The sequence below is a fragment of the Ambystoma mexicanum genome, chromosome 4p (assembly GCF_040938575.1).
Source record: "Ambystoma mexicanum isolate Mex_15411 chromosome 4p, UKY_AmexF1_1, whole genome shotgun sequence".
Lineage (NCBI taxonomy): Eukaryota > Metazoa > Chordata > Amphibia > Caudata > Ambystomatidae > Ambystoma > Ambystoma mexicanum.
In genome coordinates, this window is record NC_090927.1 from 293,680,970 (window position 1) to 293,701,883 (window position 20,914).

Here is a 20,914-nt window from a genome sequence, read left to right on the forward strand (position 1 = left end):
ACAGGTAGCATTTTTTTTTTGATGCAGCACCACCACATGGGTGTGGTGCATTGCTATATGTGTTGCCAGAGTAACATAGACATATAAGTAAAGACAGGCTATTCAGTCAAAAATTATTTTTACATATAAGATGCAAATCTATTTTTACAGTTAAAAGCACACATGTTCACATTCAAAATGCACACTATTTTTCACCTGAAATGCCTATGTTGCAAGAGACACATTTGAAAATTAATAACTAACCGTATTAATAACTAACCTGACTAATAAAACTTCATTTAACATAACCCACTAATAAAAATGTGTCTCCACTGAAGAATTAGGCCTACTCTGAAAGTGAACTTTTAAACGCACATTCATTTTTTTTTCTCTGCTGCCCTGTCCGCATAACTACAGGAAGCAAAGAGCTCGAAGGAACAGGAAATCAGTTTGTTACAATTTTTACTGTAGAAATGAGCCATTGTGTAGTGAGGGAGGAGATGACATGATTGATTCTGATTGGAGCAGCGTCATAGCAAGTATCATGCTAGAGGCTGTGATTAGAGTTTTGCTGGGGAAGCTTGAGGAGAGGGGGAGAGCAATCGAGATCTTGCAGAGCTGGGAGAAGGACCTGTTTCCTGGCTGAGGCATTCCTGCTGCAAAAGCTGAGAATTCCAGGCAATAACCCGGTTTGAGAACGGCAGACGCTTGTTTTCACTGGGGTTAAACTTCAAGGGAGCCAAATTCAGAAAGAGAATAGCCGGAGAAAACTCATGCTGGACAGATAAGGTAATTACAGAAGCATGTGGGAGCTGTGCGAAAGTGTGCAAAACTGTTCAGTCAGTGTATTCGAGGGAGTCCCAGTCCCTTATTAGCATATTTAATGTTACCAATTGAATATATTCTCGCAGCTCTCTGTTCATTTTATCACAAATAATGTTGTACCATTTCATTTATTTCTGTAAAAAAAGGTTAAACTGTGTTTAAAGGAAATTTCTATAATACAAAAATATCTGAAAACAGATAGCTAGTGTGTATTATTTCTCTCTTTCATTTTGCATGGGAAAAGGTTTAAACGTGGGTAGATTTTTAAACAGTGCAATTGTCATTTTAAAACAGATGTGTGCATGATTATATTCACTATGGACAGTTGTGAGTGACTGTTTGTAGCATAGCTTGTTGGAGGTACATGAGCCAACGGGAAGAGAGACTCTCTGGGCATAGTTCCATACCGTATATAAGGTAGTGGAAATTACCACAAAAATACCACAATAGCCCATGGTGGCACACAACACTAACACTGAAAATGTGGTATCCCTAAAATGTAGGCCTGAGGTCTCTCTAGTGATCAAGAACAATCTAGATAAAAACAAGGGATGTTGGATATTGGGGCCACAAATAAACCAACCACGCAAATTACCGCGCACATCATCTAAATAGGTCTGAATTCTGAAATAATGCAATGTATTATTGTTACGTGTGACCCAATATGAATACAGAGAGTGATTATTGCTAAAGGTATTTTGGCGGTAAGAAAATACAGCAAAGCCCCAAATATCCACAAAATACCCAACAAACCCTAGGCCTGAAGACTCCACCTAAATTAAACCTGTCAAGCAACATTGCCTTCCTTTTGGCTTAATACTGCCCCATATGCACATATCTGCAGTCCATATTTACTATATATGTTTCCCATAGTAAGTGTAAAGTATTATTGAGGCGTGCTGCCATGGCTGCAGCTTTATTTATGACAGATATTTTGCGTTGTGAACGTGCAAACTTTACTACTTGTTAGACTCTCACGTGACATGTATTGGTTTATGATGACATGTTTACTGGCTCAGTCAGACTCGTTTAACTCTACTTAAGTAGCTCTGAACTGAACTGGGATTTCTGGAGCATCACTATATCATCTTGGGATCATTCAAACTGTTAATTGCCCACATTTTGAAATATGTTACTTGGTATCCAGTTATAATACAGAGAAAACAAAAGTCGAATGCAAAAATGTCGAATAAATAATGTCGAAAAAAATGCGAATGTGTTTTTTTTTATTTGTATGTTGTTTTTGGGTTTAGCTAGTAAAAATAAACAGGGGGTTGTGGGGGGAACACCCCCATTAAATAGAAAATGTAAAAAAAAACATTTGAAATTGTTTTTTTTCTACATTATTGTTTTCGGCATTTTTGCAGTCGACATTTTCACTATAAACCATGTGTGATGCATGTGAATTTTTTCATGCATAAAATGTGTTCTAGCAGAAGAAAAAAAGTATCAAATACTTGAATAACAATGCTATGCTGAAGTTGAAGCATAGCCATACCAAGCCTTTATGCATCCATTAGAATAACACGCACACTGTGATTTTCAATTATTTGAAAATAAATATAAGTGGTAATGTACCTGGGCTTTCAAAATTGCACTGATTTTGAATGAACTCTTCATTAATACATAAGAAAAAAAGCACTCTACTTGAGGTTCATGGGTGTATCTTGAGTCTGGTAACCTTCATGTTCTCCTTCAACCACAATCCATGAGCGTAATGTTATTGCAACTTCTGAGGATTCCCACACCTCGACGCTGTCGCGTGATCTGCACCGCGCCTGCTTTGATCGATGCGCGGGGAGTTCCTTGGCAAAGGGAATCATGTGCCAGCTGTGTATGCTCAATAGAAGAGCTAATCATGGAGAAAGCTCTACTACAGTGTTCACCATTTTGTGGAATCTAGTGCAACTGTGTTAATAGTATCTATTCCCCGCTACCATGCGTGGTGCTAGCAATGATTGCTATCTTTCAAGGACTGCATCCCCCTGTTACCATCTAATGTATCCCTGTACGCTGCTTCCCAATGCTAGATTCAATAGATATCGGTATAAAATAATATAATATTGGGAAGACAGTTCTTGAATGTTGCTTGTAAGTGCATGGTTTGCTTCTGTGCTTCTATGTGTATTTTACAAGCCCTTCCTCGGGAACGAGACTCCCAGTCACCAACACTCATCTGCGCCTTGGTGCAGAGGCTCCCTTTCAAGGGGCCATTGCAAGCCTGCCCACTGCTGCCACATGTCTTAAGGGACTTTCTATGGAAGCACTTGCACCTCCTTTTTGACTATTTGGCTGGCCAGCCTAGCCCAGTGTGTGTTTCCTGATCAAGTGTAACACGGTCTCATTCCCTCACTGCTAATATAGCAGAACTAACTCTCTGGAGGTTTGCAGTACTATCATTCCATCACTAGCAGGATATCTAGAAGGAGATGCCATGTTGCCTTCAGTCTCACAGTGTTTATGAGGATCTTGTCAGGACCTATCAGTCGGGTTTTAGGGCTAGAATTGGCACTGAGACAGACACAGTGTGGGTGGTGGAGAGCATGCTCTGGATTTGGGACGGTGGGGAACTTGCTCAGTGGTGGTGTTGGGCCTCTTGGCCAATTTCCTAAATAAGGTCAGGAGTCACTACTATCTATTCTGTCGGCTGGGCTGCATATGGGGGTGAGGGTGCTGTCACAGAGTGGTTTCAGTGTTTTTTTTATTTTTTGGCAGTGTATTCAGATAGAGTGTTCCTTGTAGCATCTCCCAACCATGCATTGTCAAGTACCTCAGGGGCAGAGACATTCTGCCACGATTGTGAAATGCTAAATGGAGCCGCTTGGAGATCTGTTTGCCAGCAGCAGCATCTCCATCCCTCAGTATGCAGTCGCAAACAGCTATATCTTCATATGTCATCGCATGATGCCATCACCAACCTGAGGCATTGCCTATCAATGATGAAAGCTGGATGGCATAATTTCGAGAACAAATGTCTTCTTTTTAGCAGGAGCAGCTGGCCCATGGGGGAGGGAGGGCTGTTGCCCCACGAATGACACTCCCCCCCACCGTGTTCACGAGTAACAGCAAAATCTTGTCGCTCATGGAAATGGTTGGGGCTGCACTGAAAGTGCAGTGCGGAGCGCTCCACTGAGACATCCCTTTTTCACATGCTCAGTTTAGGCAGCCATGGGCCAGCACCAAGAAAACAAAAACATGGTTGAAAAGGATTCCTTGGGGGCGTTGACACACACCCAGCCCCATGTCCTGTCCTTCACAGACTAGGGTGGGGTCTTCAAACTCAGACACCACCCCAGTGTGTGCAAGAAATAAGACAGTGGGTGGGAAAATGAGGCAGGGTCAGGTGATGTCACTGTGTGTGTGCACTGTCTGGACCCCACCCACGTGCAGGAACTTTCAATCAATTGAACAGCGTCGGAGCAGGCTGCTGCTGTACCAGTGTCCACTGCCAGAGGAAGGTGTCAGACAGCCCGGGCAGGAAAGGTAAGTTTGCCACTCTTTCCTGCCTTGGCTCTGCCCCCCAGCGCTGGTCATCAATGCCGGCTGCCTCCGGGATCCGGAATCAGATGTCTGGCACTGGATCTTGGGACCCGGCCTGCCTCAGCCAAGCTTCACCCACCAGCCTTTACTGAGCCCCCAGCTTTGCAGACGGAAGCTGGGGGCTCGGTGACATAATTTGCGCTTTGTGCTCTATTTCCTCAGCCCAGCCGTACTCAAAACGGGCTGAACAAAAACAAAAACAGAGCCAGGATACGTGCGAATGACGGCTGGAGAAGTTGTCTTTCTTCTGTCCTGAAAGGGACACCGCAGCACGGGAATCAATGGGGCATGCTGAATTGCTTGTAACATTGAAGCTGCACTAAAAGAGACTGATTAGAATGCATAAAAAAGTTAGAGGTCCCCCATGCAAGTACATTTCCCCCTCCCCCACTGTCTCTGAAGTTAGTGCCTCCCCCAACATTTGAGGGGTTAGCCCCCCCGAAATGTAAGTTTCATTGGCATTGTTGTGCCCCTATATGTTCTACGCAGTGGTCCAAGGAATATCAGGAATGGCGGCAAGTGGTCATCGCCACGCACAGCCTTGCTACCGAAACAGCCAGGGTGGCACCGGTGGTATTCTACATTTGAAAGCTCTCCCTTATGATTTCTATATAGTCTTCAAATAGTTTCAAATAGATTCCAGATTCTGTCGGCCAATTGGGTCGGTGTCTCTGCCTTTCATGTGCGTACCTGCTATAGTAGATGTTTCCAAATGTGAGCTCTCTGTGGAATGTTCGCCTTCCAGTTTATGAGTATAATATGTCTGCACATTGCATAGGAGAGCATTATTTCAGGTTCACCTTCATGGCACACATTGACACCTTTTCCGAAAAGAAATGCCAAGGTGAATATTCTGGAGTAATATCTTGAATCTTGCCTGTAGGGGACGAAACCGCTCTCGAGAAAGTGGTATTTTAGAACAAGTCCAAGACATTTACCCATATAGTTTACTCGTTTTTTTTGTAATGTATTTTTTTTGTCGGACAATGTGTAATTTCTGTGCCCCTCTTGCTCTGTGTTTTATCACAGGTTATATTTATAAAGATGATAAATGCTTGCCAAACTGTGTAACGATAAATACATGTTTCAGTTGTGCTGACACAGACATTAAGAAATTGAACGGTGGGTTTACGGGTGCCAACGTTTGATTGAATTTTCAGTACAGGGGTAAAAATATACCCACCTACACTCTGAATACAAGCGACCAGCCCAACCCATCCCCTGGCCAAACACATTTTTTGACATGTTGTTTTTTTTTTTTTACAGGAAAGTGCAAAAAGTCATACGATTAAAACGAAATTTGGAATATATGACATCTCAGCAAAGATCTATCAACCTTCTGAGCTACCCTGGTAACATTATGCTGCTGAGTGGTTCTATGGATCTGGGGTTGCTGTTGGTACTCTTGTTCAGAAGAGAATTGCCAGGCATTTCGGTGCTGGACAGCCCTTGGGCAGGACAAAGGCTGATGTGTAGTGGACATTTCTCTTTTGTGAAAAGATGGTGAGCTAAAACTCTGGTTGAGACTCTAACCCGGAATATAGGCCGGTAGTTGAGAAACTCCCAGAACCCCCCCTTGTTTTTCCCTTAATGTACTAAACATCACTGCATTACCAACAGCACTTTAGGTGAACCACTGCCATGGAAGTGATTTAAAGTGCAATTGATGTGGAGTTTGGAAAGAAGCAGCATGAAAGAAAGTGCACAATTTTTAAACTATTATTTTGAACATTTCCTTTGAGCGGAGTACTCTGCCCCCTCAAAACTCCACCCTGCCTCTAAACTCCCACCCTGGCCCTTGTGTGATCCCCCTTTACATTTTTTCCGTTTACCCCACTGCTGCCTCCTGCATCTAGATCTCCCCGCCCCACGCTATCCCATGCACGCTGCCACTGTCCTCCTTCTATTCTAGGGATGGCTGTGGCACACCTTACCCAGAACTTGCCTTGATGATGGAAATATATTTGTGCCCGTGCAGGAGTACAGAATTGGTGTAATTCCGGTAACCTGGCATCTCAGGTAGTAAAAAATTGTGTGGGTTCTATTCTGAGAACTGTTTGTATGTTAGGTCTTTTTCTATAACTTTTCTTGAAAATTGTGCTGGAAAATGCACCATTTCCATTCCTCATTTAAAAAAATGTGCGTGCCCACTGATATGATATGATATGATATGATATTTGTAACGCGCCTATACACAAGTGTTTCACTGCCCTCCCCCACTCCCCCGAGCTACGTTTGGTGTGTCTGCCGGATCCAATCGATTGCTCATTCAGGCTGTTTGGGAAATACATGTACGCCCCACCACTTTAAAAGTTCACCAGCCGCCACTGCTTTTTAGTCCTGAAAATTCATCCTCCAGACAGGTCAATCCTGGCTGTCAGCTTCATCTCCAAATGGCACGGCAATTACCCGTTTGGGGGTATTCCTAATCTAAGGTAACCTGACATTATGTTCTCGTGTTTAGCAGCAATCTTTTGTAAAGAATTGCAACCTCAGAGGCAGATTTTCTCCAGTTTTATTTCACATTTTTAGAACAACCTGACAGCCTGTCTTTGGCAGAAAGCTACACTGTTATCCTTTCAGCATGTTAGCAAAACATGTGTGTCTCCCTCCACTTTACACTATGTGATATGTTATTGATTTCCCAGTCTTTAGAGGAAAGTTGATTTTATTTTAAGCTGCATTTCAAATTGGTGTATTGTCTGCAGAAGCCATTGTTCACTTTTCAGAATGGGTTATGCCTCATAATTGTTCTTAATGAATAAACAGCATAAAATAACCAGAGCAATATTGTAACGGGCACTGTTTTGTAATGGCAGAGCACACCTGCCATTGGTATGGCTTACATGTGTGTCCGCTCCACCTTATTGCTTTTATTCAGTGGGCATTTATCTTGTCTGTGGAAACTTTGGCTGTGACTTTAAATGGTACAGCATTGTAATCCTATTATTAGGCAAGCATGTTGCTTACAGATTAGTCTATTTGAAAAATTGCATATTTGTTTTCCTGAAGTTTAACAGTGTTAATAGGCGGGGTGTAGTGGCGAGAAGAGCGTTTGCCAAATCAGCTTGTGATTGTTCGATGTGAGGTAAAGAGCAGTCTTTATTGAATTACTGCACGTCGAGTATACCAGCACTTTAATAAGTGCCATCTTGGAGCAGTGGGATATACCCACAATTTTATCTGTCAGCTACATGATGATGTTTCTATCGAGTATGTGTTTCCCTTGGGTGTGCTTCCATTGAGGAGGGTCATGTAATAATACATTATAGTGAACAAATCATTAAATTGTTGTTGAACCTTTTTGCTGTAAGAATTTTTCTTGTGCTTGAGAAATTTGAGTGGCTGCAGATAGCAATATATTGCTACAAATGAATCCTAGCATTCCGAATGGTGCTATTGCAAGATAGTTTAGTTGGTGTGATGCCTGCCCCTTTAAGGGCACACATGCAGTGGAGTGACACAACTCTGCCGCGTGTGCTTGTAATAAACGGGACATTGCCACAGCTGTGTCAGAGCGACCATGGAGCCCAGACAGTAAGCACTGTATGGCGTGTGCTCTGTGGCTGGGGGCATTCACGGGGGCCGGATGGGTATTCCGGCAACACGCAACAGTGGCGACAAAGTTGAGGGATCGAAGCAGACCTGCTGGGCATTGGCGGTGAAAGCGTGGGGGCATTTTTCTTCACTTTTTCATGCAGCAGAGCTGGCAAAACCCATGCGGTTTGCCGCCATTTTGTCCATGCGGCGGTGAGGGTTGTGGCTTCTGTTAGGAGTGCTTGTGCACCTCCCATGTGCAATTCTTTGAACCCCTTGCACAGGGGGCAGCATCGTGATGTTGATTGATTATTTTAAAGTGTTTTCAACGCTTTCCACATGTCAGTGTGAGGTGAGGAGAAAGGGGAGGCTTAGAGAGTTTATTTCATTTCTTCTTTTCCCCTGGACCTCATTCCACTACATTTTTGGGACTTCTAGCCTCTGTCGATGTTAATATAGTAAGCCCTAGGGTAGTGTGGTGGAAGGGACTGCACGCCCAATTTTTGGACATTCTGGACTGGATGCTAGTAGAAGCATTTTGTGACTGTGTGGATTTGGTGGAGGGGCATTCATCAAAATTAGCCCGAGGGGGAGTGTTGGGCCAACATCACCACGCTCAATATTTTGGAGCAGTCTGCCTGGAGGGGGGCCATCAGTGAGTTGTGGCCCCAGTGCTCTTGTGGGGTGCTTGTGACACCAATGCCTGAGTTTAATGTTTGTGGGGCTCCATCAAGCCTTGGACCAAGGTGGAGGCTTTGGATAAATAGGCTCCACATGTACTTCCGTGACACGTGTGAGACGGATGAGGACAGTAAGGTGCCCACACTTCTATACTCGGCAGACCCAGCAGTACATGAAGTCTTTCAAACCCTGACACCTGCAGATGCATCCTACATGGCGGCCAAGAACGCACTGCGCGAGCACTTCATGCCCCTGAGGTACTTGACAATGCATGGTTAGGAGATGCTACAGGGAACACTGTATCTGAACACACTGCCAAAAAATAAAAAAAACACTTAAACTACTCTGTGACAGGACCCCCGCACCGATATGCAGCCCAGCTGACAGAATAGATAGTAGTGACTCCTGACCTTATTCAGGAAATTGGCCAAGAGGCTCAACACCACCACTGAGCAAGTTCCCCACCGTCCAAATCCAGAGCATGCTGTCCACCACCCACACTGTGTCTGTCTCAGTGCCAATTCTAGCCCTAAGACCCGACTGATAGGTCCTGACAAGATCCTCATAAACACTGTGAGACTGAAGGCAACATGGCATCTCCTTCTAGATATCCTGCTAGTGATGGAATGATAGTACTACAAACCTCCAGAGAGTTAGCCAACACGGACTATGAACGCTTCATGATGTGCAGTGCCATTCAAAAGGACGATGAGTCTCTGGACACTTTCTATCGACGTCTGCCCCAGATGTCGCTGTCATGTGCCCAACTCATACAAGGCAGTTCATCTGGAAAGCTGCGAAGACAAGTGCTGCCGGAACTGGGAGTCACGCTGCCCGATATTTTGGAGCTTGGCCAATGCCACGAGGTGTCAGAGGTGTGGGTGTCGAAAATGGTTGTAGCTTTACATCCAGGGAAGACATAGGAGATTTGTTCCGTGGGCCGAGGTCAAGGAGGAAGAGGAGCCCGATGTCCAACTGGTGGCCAGCGTGATAGAGGTGCCAGAGCCCTCAAATCCTGCATCAAGTGTGGGTATGAATGCCCGATGCACGGAAAAGCCTGTGGACGTTGTGGGGCACTCGGCCAGTATTCCCGTATGCGCAGGGCTCCATTGCCAGTTGTGGTGCTGAGGGGGCCGATAAGGGTAGGTTTCTTCAGGTCACAACACCAGACCAATGTCTCCCAAGTAGACCAAGGGGATGATGATGTGACTCACGAAGATGAAGAGGAGGATGAGGATGAGAAAATGTTCTTTATTTCTAGTGTCAGTGCACTAAGTACCACCACCAGTAGGCAGCCACGGTGCCTTGTGAAAGTCAACGAGTCAACGGTACCAGTGCTGGTGGACACAGGGGCATCAGTCAATGTGATGGTCAGGGTGCATCCCAGAATGCGGATATTCACTTTTGGCAGTGAGCAGCCAGTCCCATTGGTGGGAGCATTTGTGGCAAAGGTTGAGCATGGAGGGTCGTCTAGCAAGGCCCAATTCTAAGTAATGAGCATCAGCAGCAGCACTCGCCTGAGCTGTGCGGCAGCAGAAGCATTACTACCCACAAATGTATCCACCACGCTGCACCATCATATCTCTCAGACACCATTCTCAGACCGACCTCATCCAGACCTACCAGACTGTGCTACACTAACCAACTCACTGTACCACGCATCAACAAGATTACAGCAGGAGGGCAGGGTTTCCCCTACATAGCACCAAAACTTTGGAACAATCTCCCCCACGCTCTAAGAGCAGAAGGCTCCCTCACAGCGTTTAGAAAAAAACTCAAAACCTCTCTCTTTAACTAAATTTCCTCTACCTACAGCCAATCAGGCACACATTGCTAAATATTGCTACTGCCCAAACTTGTATGCCTGTATGCCTCTATGCTGTAACTAAGACGCGCTTTTCCTGTAACTAGCGCTATTCTGTAACCAGCGCCACGATGCCTCAGGGCTGATTCTGTGCGCTTAACAAATACGAATAAATAAATAAATAAATAAATAAATAAGCATTGGGCATTGTGAGCTTTGCATATTCAGTGTATGTTGAAGATGTACAGGGCTGCTTGCGAATTACAGCCAGCTTTTTGATGGAATAGGCTGCATTGCTGGTGAACCAGTGAGGCTGCACATTGACGAGTTGATACAGCCAATTGCCTCGAGCACCGCAGAGTCCCATTCCATCTATGGGACTGGGTAGACAAAGAACTGGACAATTTGGTGGTGCTGGACATCATTGAGAAGGTGGATGGATCGACTCTGTGGGTGTTTCCAATAGTCATCTCAAGGAAGCCAAAGTAACCTGATTCAGTGAGAATTTGTGTGGACATGAGGCTCCCAAACAAGGCCATCAAGCGTGAAAGACAAATCCGAGTCATTTGCTCGTGGCTCAAATTGCCGCGGGCAACTCGTTCACATGAGAAAGGTGCAAACTACCAAAAGTTTGCACCTTTCTCATGCGAACACACATATATTCTCACAGCCACACACACACACACACACAACATACCCACAACACACCCATAACAAACCCCCACCCACACCCTCAGCACACCCCCACCCACACCCCCAACATAAACAAACCCCACTTACCTTCATCTTCACGCTGGTTCCCTGCAGCGCCAGTTCCATTTCACTTCCGCGATTGGGAACCGGTGCTGCAGGGTCCTTTTCTTTTTTTTTTTTTAATGGAAGGCTGCAGGGGTGTCCCCCGCATTCCCTGCTCACTATAGCATGAAGTATAGTGAGTGGGGCAATGCAGGGGACACCCCAGCAGCTGCCATTTTTTTTCAATGCTACCATCAAAGGTTCGAACTTTTGTTGTTCGAACCTTTGGTGGTAGCATTTTTAGAACTTTTGGTCAATGCGACCATTCTTTTTAGGTAATTTCGACCTAAACCATGAAAGACACCATGCCCACGATCAATGACATCATTGCGGAATTGCAAGGGGAGCAATTCTTTTCAAAGCTTGACCTGCGGGCGGGATACCATCAAGTGGTGTTGCATCCAGACTCATGGTACATAACCACCTTTACGACGCACCAAGGCCTCTACAGATCCAAGCACCTCAGCTTCGGGGTGTCTTCCGTGGTGGAGGTGTTCCAAAATATCTTCGTTAGGGCCATGGCGGAATTGGAATGGGGGCCTCAACATCAGTGACAACATCATCATATTTGCAAAGACGGAGGCAGAACACATGGAGAAGCTTGTGAGAACTCTGGAACGGCAGCAGGCACTCAGACTGACCTTGCATAAAGAAAAATATGAATTTCTCAAGAAAAACATTCTGTTTTTTGGGTTTGTGTTCAAGGAGGGAGGCATGTCAGCTGACCCCCACTAGGTTAAAGATATTGTGGAGGCGAGGCTTCCAGAGATGGTATCTGCCGGTCAAGTGGCACAGCCAGTAGAGAGCTCGCTTTGACATCCGTGCAGAGCCTGCTAACGCAGGTTCGACTCCCGGCGGGGCCAAACTCAGCCTTTCATCCTTCTGAGGTCGATAAATGAGCACCACACACCATGGGTAATAATAAGCGCTGCTCAGATACCTAAGGGTTTGTAGCGCCAAAGCTTCCTGGGGTGGTCACCTACTGTGGCCGGTTCATCTGGAACCTAGCCTCCAGATCCAAACCCCCAAGAAAGAGGCAATGTGGCAGTGGGGTCCGCTCGAGCAGGCCACGTTCTAAGATGTGAAGGGATCGCTGACGGCGGAGAACACGATGGTGTTTTTCGATCCATCCCTGACATCAAAAATCGTGGTGGACGCCAGCCCTTTTGTTCTGGGTGCAGTTCTCACCCAAACGGAGGCTAATGTGGAGATCAGGCTGTCATAGATAGAGCAGCGCTGCTAACAAATCGAGAGGGAGGCCCTGGCAATCTTATGGGGCTGTCGGCATTTTTGCCTGTATGTGATGGGACAGCCGGTGATGGTGGTAACTGACCACAAGCCCCTGCTGCCGAACATGGCTGGTTCGTCCTCCAAACCTCCATCCCGGATTGAGAGGTGGATGCTAGCGCTCCTGGAATATGGGGTCTCATTGGTGTATTGGCTGGGCAGTGACAACACTGCAAATTATCTGTCTAGGCACCCCAGAGACAAGGTGGAAGGACTTGGAAACATCAGTGGGGAGGAGGCTGACGAACATGTGAAGTTAATTGTGGAGGCGGAGACCCCAAACTCAGTGCCTCTCCAAGAGCTGGGCAAGGCGGCGGCCAAGGACAAGTGCTTCATAATACTAAAGGTGGCCCTTCAGCAAGGGTCATGGAGGTTGGTGGTGGACACTCTGGCACAAAGGACACAGGAGGCACGGTCGGCGCTATAACCACTGTGGAGAGTAAAAGGTGAACTGACATTTGTTGACTTGGGGCGATTGCTCAGGGGTTGACCGCATAATGATACCAATGTCAAAGGTTCCATACGTCATTGAGCTAGCGCACCAGGGCCATCAAGGAACTGCCAAGGTGAAGGCACAGCAATGACAGAAAGTATGGTTCTCAGACCTTGAGAGCAGGGTGGAGGAGTTGGCTTGTGTGTGGTGCCAGGCGGGCCGCAGCACAGAGAGAGCCCCTTATTGAGACGATGCCCCGAGGAAGGAGGCCCTAGGAAAATGTCCATGCTGACTTTGGGACCCTGGGCCGGGGCACTCATTTCCTGGTGGTGGTGGAAGAGTGGGCACGGTACCCAGAGGGCGAGTTCATTGAATCGGTCGCATTTGACAAGGTGGCTGTGGCCCTAGAAAAGATCTTTGCCACTCATGGCCTGCCTCAAACCCTTTGTTCAGACAACGGGCCGGCATTCCAAGGGGACAGCTTTGTCCAGCTGATGGGAGACTACGGAATACAAAACCAGAAAAGTACACCACTCTGGCCCTGTGCCAATGTCAAAGCTGAGAAGTTCATGATGACTCTGAACAAGGTGTTTTGCATCAATCACGGCCAAGGACACTGCCTGCAACAGGTGCTGTATCAGTTCCTGAGGGAATACAGGGCCACCCCTCATACGTCCACTGAAATGGCACCAGTGAGGGCAATTTTCAGCAGTGTCCGAGGGGTCTAATCGCTGAAGTGTGGGAGAGAACATCAGGAGAGTGCTCCGGCCCCAGCAGCTGAGTCCTGGGGATGAAGTACTCATGAAGAACCGGCATCCATATCATATCATATCATATCCACAAGGCAAGTTTTCACTAACTTATGAGCCTGGCCCAATGGACGTGGTGGCGGTGCGTGGCTCGATGCTGACCGCATCGGATGGGACTACCACTGTTACCCGTAATGCCAGTTTCTTCAAGAAGGTGGGTGAAACCAGGCCGGAGGTGATCCTGAGAAGAGACAGTGGTGAGGTACCAGATGAGGGCGGTGGCCTGGCCCATCCGCCGAGTCCCCTAGGTCAAGGGGATGCAGGTGAGGAAGGCCCGATCCAGGAGGTGGGCAGGAGGAATCCCCAAAGCGTTGGGAGGGGGAAGCCTGCCCATCTCAATGACTGTGTGTTGGACCCCTCAACTGGTGGACCCAGCCCACAGGCTGAATAGTTACTTTTGGGACTGGGAGGGAAACGAATAAAGGGAGGTTTATTTTGTGTGCAGTGTAATTTTTGAAGTGTTTGTATTTACCTTCTTGTTGTTGTTTGTTATGAAGTGTGATGCCTTCCCATTTAGGGCACACACGCGGTGGAGTGGCGCAACTCTGCCGCGTGTGATTTCAATAAACGGGGCATTGCCACGGCCGCATCAGAGTGACTGTGGAGCCCAGACACCAAGCACTGTGTGGTGTGTGCTCTGTGGCTGGGAGGGGTCATGAGGACTGGATGGGTATTCCAGCGACATGCAACAATTGGTTCCATGATGTTTCACAAAAGCTGCTGGGAAGCAGGGGTGTGGATGTGGCAAGCATCTTAAAGCACTTTGAGATGTTTCTTGCCTGTTTTTTTACTGAACACTGTTGTGAGCCCCACTTCGTGCTCCAGCACGGGCCCCTTTAAGGGAGCACACATGCTGTGAGAGTCGAAGGAAGTAGAGTTAGTTAGGAAATAAAGTTGATAAAGAAAGTCACGTCTGCATGTCCTCCTTTCCACCATGGTCCCATAGGGAACGCCAACAGCTTGTGATGAGGCGAGGGACCGCTGCAGCGTCCTGGCTGTTTGGAGGGTAGCATCCGCTACACAGCATCCATGGACGTGTCTGAGCTGGAGCTAAATTAAAAATCTGTGCACTTGTGCAAAAAAGTGGAGCACCTAAATTTAGCACCAGTTTTGCTGTTTAGATAATTGGGAATTGAGCAAACAGGCGTAGCCCCAATTGAATTATCTAAAATTGTTTCATAAGACAAAAATTAAACAGACTGTTTTATTTGCTATATGTGATGAGTAACATGAAAAGAAATGTAGTAAACAGATTTCAGTTTATGTTATGCAGCAAACAAAGTGCAAAATCAATTCTGAATTACTTTTGATCTCGTAAAAACATTTTTTGATAATACGGATTGTGACAAAACCTGTTTGCCCCAAGATCTGACTGATCCTTCAGCGCCCTGCCCTTGGTGCACTGAGCTGCACATTAGCGTCCCCTCACCGGCTTTCCAGCTTGATACGTGCACAGGTCTCCAGTGCATGCTTGCTCGCTGGGGGGGCCCACTCCAGAGTCACTGTGAGGTGCATGCTCACACTGCCCGCTGCACCAAGACTAGGATGTGGTCTGAGACGCAGTGCAGACTGATCGCAACAGCGTGGCTGAAAAGACCTGAGAAAACATTGGCCTCCTTCACGCAGGGCACATCAACAGCAACTCGGCATCCAGCGAGGTGCTCTCCACGCCACTCCCTACACCCAGGGCATTGCAGTGCCCACACTTGGTAAACCTGAAACTGAGGCACATCGCAGTCGAGCAAGTTGGTATGTACTGTTCAGCACTAATTATGAAATATTTCAAGGTCACAGGTTCCACGTTTATTCTGTTGCTCGAACGACTCAATTCTGTGCCGTGAAACTATTGTAAAAAAAACTTTTTGTGAAATAAGATTTTGCAAGAAGAACGCAGCAATGTCTTATCCAAGCAGAAGCGCGCCATTGTTAAGGACATGTAGGTGCTGGACAATGCATTAAGCACAAATAAGGCTTCAGACAAAACAGGCCACCTTGACATTTTGAAGTCATTAGGAAGTGGAAACATTGGGAATTCTCTTGAATGTCAAATCACTAATATTAAGCATTGAAATAGCCAGTAGATCTGGCTTTGCTTATGTATCAGGAAAACCTTGTTTGTCTAGTGTGTACTTCACATGCATATCTTTATATATAGCTGCAATGTTTGTGTAACTGTAGTAAACCATTAGGCAAACAAAAAGAATTCTACTAGCAGTGCATCACTAATGCTCTCAGTTATCAAAAGTAATAGTATAGCAATGTCAATGAACAGTCAACCTGACATGTGTGAAACTATAACCCCACACAATCACTGTGTAATGTGTGGCCACCTACTTCCCACACGAACATTCAACGTATTCGAAATACTGTCTGCTAGACAGTCCTAGAATTGTAGACTCCATTAAAATGAACTTCAGGGGATCATTCCTAGAGAAAGTCATTCAACCCATCACAATGCCTCCATGTTCTCAGATACAGTCCTCAAACTATTGCATGTGAGCAGATGCATGGGCGACCCGGATAATCCCAGTTCCCGCCAAAGATTCTTTAGTTCCAGCGATTGTTTCATTTTTTAACCAAACAATGAATCAAGCAGTTCAGAAAGGTGTACAAATTATTGAAGCATGCAGCAGTCATTACTCCCTTAAAAAATAAAACATTTAAGGTCAAAAGACTTAAATTCAGAGCAATCTCTAATATCCCATTTTGTTTGCAAACTAATGGAAACATGTAGCCTAATTCTAGTGCAAAGCTTTGTAGTAAATCATCATATCTTGGACCATTAACCAGCAGGGTATTGTCCAGCAGGCAAAACTAAATTGGTGCTACTATCCACTCTGGGTGAAATAGGAATCCAAATTCGTCGGTAGGTACTGGTTCTGTGATCCTGTTGGATCCTTTAGGGGAGTTCAGTGGAGTCAACCAGGACGTTATTTTATCAAGAAAGAGACAACCAGGAATTAAAAACTCTGGCTTAGCTTGACGCCAGTATTTTCTGTCAGACTACCTTCAGGCAATAGACATGCCCCCTTTCTCATCAGTAACCTTTGCAATAATGTGCCGTAGTCCACAGAGATCTGTGTGATCTTCAGTAATGTTTTAATATTAACGCCCTTCTGTTGATTTAGATTGTTCAGTCAAACGTTCTGGGTATGTCATCCAGCTGTTATTACGACTTCAGAGCCCAGACAAAAAACCCCTTCACCTGAAACAGAAATTGTCTGTGAAATGCCGATCAATAGATCACATTAAGCTTATTAACGATGAGCCCTAACAAAATGAGGTAATGATTTTCTCCACGCACCCTCAAAATGGCTGCCAGAAGACTGCCCACAATCATTGGGGCCTGGCCCTACTCCAAACGGAAAAATAAGAAACTTGGATGTCAATCTTGACAGTAAGTTTTACTTTTTGCTTCCTATCACCAGAAATGGGCCAAACTTACTAGTGTAATGTAAGGGGTGGAATGCATCTTTTAAATTGCCAAAACATGTGTCAACACACATTGTGCTGCAATGTTTGACCACACCCTAATTGGGCTATACTAATGGAGTCTATTGGAGAGTCAAACAATATCCAATTCCCATATTACAGAGATTAAGATTGGAGCAGCCAAAATCTACTCTCGCAACCTGATTTCCGTTCCAGCTCAGGAGCACTGTATAACCTTTATTGGGCTTCTACACCAACATATTGTTTTTAAAACATTACACATTATTCACTAATCGGTCTATTGCATCAGAATCCCTCTGCTGATCAAAAACTGGTTTAGTGGAATTCCTGAAGATTAGTTTGTCTTGTTGCGGGGGGGACAGGGGAGGAACATCTTCCCAGCTTGACTGCAGAATTTGGAATTCTCTCCCATGGAAGCTGAGGTCCTTAAAAGGTTCTGACACTTTCAGTAAAATAATTGTACCGAGATCATTTAACAGATCAACATTCACGCTGCCAGGCTATTGCTATCGATCCCAAGACGCCAGATGTCAGCAAAGTGTGTGCTTTACAAATACCTGACAACATAACACGACACATTTACAAAGCCAGACTTATTGAACTTGTCAAAGTATTTATTTTGGTGCTCACACACACACACACACACACACACACACAACCACACACACTGTGCAGCCAAAGGAAAGAACAAGAAAAAACTCTGCTTCACTTGCCATTAGGAGGAAAAGAAATGTAATGGGAACACTGTCTTTTAACGTATTCGAAATGACAATGAAAAAATATGAACCTTTTGCTAGACAAGAAAAATAATGGTGTTCCAAATATATCAGGCAGTAGTAATCGTGATGAATGATGTGCTCAGTTTTATGTAATGGTGTGTTTGTCGAACAGTGCAGGGAAATTAGGTTCAGCTGAAAATATGTGTCCCGGCAGAAGTTGAGGCGGCTTCTCTTAATATTTGATTTAGAAAGGCAAAGAGTAATACTTTGAAGCAGGAAGGAAAACAGATCTGCATTGTAGCACAAGAACACAAGGTCACTCAACCAACAGAATGTTAAATATATTTTTCATTGAGTTTGCTAGACGTTACAGCAACATGCACAATTTCAAAATTGATTTTCAATCAGGATTTTTTTAAATAAGCATTTTTTATTTTTAATATCAGTTCACGGTAAACAATATAAACAATAACGACACGTAAGGCCATTTCAGAATTGATTGTGTGGCTTGTACTGCAAAAAGGTTGATATTTGTACGTGAGGGAGTTACAGCCAGTGTGCCAAAGGTGAACCAGTGGCAGAGCCGGGGTGGGGGTGGGGAGCGGGTAGGGGCAGACCCCCGGCTCTGCCTCCCTTGTATCACCCCCTTGGTGCCCTGTGCGCCACCCAGCCTCCTGCTGGGACCCTATTTGCCGCCCCCTATGGCACCAAAAGCTGCCTCCTTTACTGAGGTGAACGCCATATCGGCAAGTTCAATGTATGAGACCATATTCTACGTAGCATTGCATGCACTATGTACTAGTAATTTGCTTCTAGAGGTGGATAAGTGAACGTTCCCAGGTAAGTAGGAGGACGAATTTCAGGTACCAAACAAACGTAAGTGAACACCAAGACCCATTTACAGACTTTTCGTGTTCAACAGTGTTAGGGATCACAATACTGCCAAAATACTAATAACAACAAACTAAATTACCATTACCCCCAGTGGCAAGTGCAAGAAACGCCTGATTATGTGTGTTTGTTACTTCTCAATAGGAAGACCCCTAGAAATGTATTGTGGAGTGGTAGCCTAACCGCATACGGTAATATCGTCATCACAGCTATAGCCATTGGGTGTAGAGGGAATAGTTATTCTTACAGGCAAGCAATGTTAGCCATGAGTGTCAGCGCCCATAGTTAGGTGGAATGATAAAATAGGTGGTAATGATATTGCCACCTGTTTCCCAGTACCACAAACTTGTAATCACCGCCCACGGTGTTGGCTGAATGCGCCTGAATACTTGTAGGAACTGAGAACAGACAAGGGAACATTATTGTTATACAGGAGGAAACAGGAAGTAACATTAATGTTTTGGTTTCCTTTGTACTGTGCCAGTACCTACTATGAGTGTGTTGGTGTTTTGCATATAGCTGCCTATGCTGAACCCCATTTCATCGGTGTTTAAAGCTATGTGTTTTTTTCCCCTGTATCTTTCGAAAATTTAATTTCTGGCGTGCATATCTGAGACATATCTTCAATGTGGTACATTGGCCCTCATTACGATTCAGGTAGGAAATAACCACAGATATTCCGCTGGGTGGAATTTATGTTACCACTGTGGCATCCGGTGGATTAACCCCACATTACAAGTGGACTGGAGCGTGGTGAAAACCATCGGCAGTAACTGGAATTCCGTCTGGTGGAATTAATGCCGAAAAACAACAGTAATTCTGTCCAGTGAAATTAATGCTGAAAAGCAACTCTAGATGGTATTTCCGCAAAATATTGATAGAATTAAAGTTGTGCTATTACCGAATGGTGCAGAATTAGCACTGGGTGGAGACAGCGCCATGCCACAAATGTGAAGTTCAGTGACGGCCATTTCACAAAATACAATCCATCCTGAATCACCCTTTTCCTGTAGGCATCTGAAGGCAGAACTCGTCTCAAACATGCCCCAGGGCAAAGGGAAGAAAAAAGGTCCCAAAATGCAGCTGCAAAGGCCAGAATTCACTGAGGCAGAGTTGCAGGTCCATGCTGGAGAGATAGTCAGCCATGCAGAGGAGCAGTTTGGAGGTAGCCAAAGGTAAACATCTGTTCAGCATCTGGACTGAGATTAGGGTTAAGGTGGTGGCAGTTGTCACCGCACACCTTCACAACGGAGGCTGACGGAAGAGGTGGAATGACCTCAAGACTAGTGACCTCAGCCTCTTGCCCTTACACTGACAGGATAAATCTAAAGCTGTTCTTGGGTTATGATCTTATGCCGTTTGAGGGAGAAGTTAGTTTTGACGTACTTGGATCTGTCTCATTGTACTTAGACTTGCATAAGTCACCAGGTAGAAAGACACATGGATTACAAAAAGATAGCATTAAATTGCATGTTTATTCCCAATTAGGATTGGGCACACTTTTTTACTCCCTAAAAATAATGTTTCTACCAGTTCCAACAAACATATATTAAAAGATTACCACTTCAAAATCTAATATGTAGCTCTTGGCCCAACATATTATACATTTTGTAAAATAAACTTACACAAAAAAGACCATACCTTGGTAAATTGGGTTCACAGAGCTCGAAAATTAGTTGAGATGGTAAGCAGTACAAATTAAAACGTATGGCTAAATTATTAATACATGAAGTTAAATAGGCAAAGAATTCCTGAAGCAGCGATTTTGACAAACCATTTGATAAAGGGTGCATATACCAAGGCAGCACAGTTTTTTGTGCTATAACAATGCATCAGTAACAGAGGCAGTTTTTGGTACTGGGGCTGGATTATAGGGCGCCAGTGGGAAGCTGGGTGTGCCCACTGGGCACCAGGGGGGAATCAATTGGGGCAGCTGCCCCCTTTGCCCACATCCTGGCTCTGTCACTGCCATTCATGTATTCCTAGAGCACACTTTTACTGTGATGTGATGATCCATAAGAACCTGATTCAGAGAGAGTTGCACAGGAGCACATTAGGGGCTGCACATGAGCATATCAATGCTGCACTTGCTCCATTATAGCCTATAATCTGGAGCAAATGTGAACATGTCTGGGGCATCTCTGAGCAACCCTTGAGCAAA